General features: G+C 38.9%; 1 protein-coding gene across 1 annotated transcript in view; it reads left to right on the top strand.

Moving 5' to 3' along the window:
* Positions 1-1,369, top strand: part of LOC104995986 (transmembrane 9 superfamily member 2-like) — a gene marked incomplete at its 3' end in the record, with an annotated part of 12,704 nt that overhangs the window by 2,041 nt on the left and 9,294 nt on the right. The window lies entirely within an intron of this gene.

The raw sequence follows: 1,369 nt of genomic DNA, 5'->3' as shown, positions 1-1,369 counted from the left end.
CATAGTCACTTAAACATGAATGGGACAGCTACTATTGTCTCCATTTTATGCTAGAGGTTGAGGATACACAGACAAGTGGTCCCTTGCCCTCTAGAAGTTCATAGTCCTAAGTAGGAGATAGACTTGTGAGCAAACTGATGCAATAAAATGTTTTATGGTAGGAGACTAAGGAGCAAGGAGGATATAATTAAGGGAATGAAAAAGTATTTGTTAGACGAATGGGTGGGTGAGCATTTCTAGAAGGGAAATCAGTGTGAGATTGGTCAAGAGATTGGAAGTCTGAAATAGCATGCTGTGATTGAGGGACTGTGAGTAATTGGGTATATCTGCAGCATAAGGTTTGGAGTTTTGGGGATGCATGTAGAGATGAAGCTCAAAACAGGGGTAGGTAGAAGCCAATCATGGCAGGAGGTCCTGTATACAGTGGTAAGGAAAGTCACATTAAATGCCTATTATGAGCCAGAAGCAATGTTATATCACCCTATACACAATGATTAATTTAATCCTTGAAACAGCCCTGTTGCTAGAATCTACTATTGCTGTTTTACAGATGATAAAATTCAATCTCAGAAACAGTAAGGGACATGACTAGGGGCAGACAGCTAGTAAGTGGGAGACATAGGACTCCAACTCAGATCTTTTTAGCTTGGAAGTCCCAATCACATGGTTTGAAATTTATCTTGTGGTTCTCAAACTGTTTTCTATTGGGTCCTAGGGTAACAGAAGTGTCTTGGGGCTGCCTTGGAGGCTGAATGGTCATGGAAGGGCAGCACTACTTAGAATCTTTCTTATATGGAGAGACTCAATGTGGATCTGCAATGGGCTGAAGGGGAAGGGAGAGAGAGGAGCAGAGGCTGCCTGCCAGGTTTCTGTTTTGGAGTCTAAATGATGGTACCCTTCATTGTTTCTTTCCAGAGAAAGGGGCTGTGCTTCTTGCATTTCAGTCATTCAGGGACCACCTTGGTGATTTGTGCCATAACTGAGGCACTTGTAATTATTATTTATCTGTAATTTAAAAAATTTCTTTAAAGTTTTATTGTTATGAATTTAGAAAGGAAAGTTATATTTGGTACTGCTAGTTAAAATAGCTATAGCAAAAAGTATAGTGATCATGATATATAAAGCAATAGATATTTAATCTTTAATAGATTTCAGAGGTATTTTTTTAATATCAAAGGCTTGACATATCTAACAAGACTCATGGGGCCTGAGGTGTAGTTTGTATACATGTCTCAGGGATTCCAGCATATCAGAGCAGGCCACTAAAAGTCCTAGTTACATGAAAACTCCATCTCTTCTCCCATCTCCAGTAAAGACATCCTGGGAAAAAGGGGGCTTTTTTTTTTTTTTTTTTTTCAAAAAAATTTTT

This window comes from Bison bison, unplaced genomic scaffold (assembly GCF_000754665.1).
Source record: "Bison bison bison isolate TAMUID 2011002044 unplaced genomic scaffold, Bison_UMD1.0 scf7180017851150, whole genome shotgun sequence".
Taxonomy (NCBI): Eukaryota; Metazoa; Chordata; class Mammalia; order Artiodactyla; family Bovidae; genus Bison; species Bison bison.
This window is presented reverse-complemented; position numbering and strand designations above follow the sequence as displayed.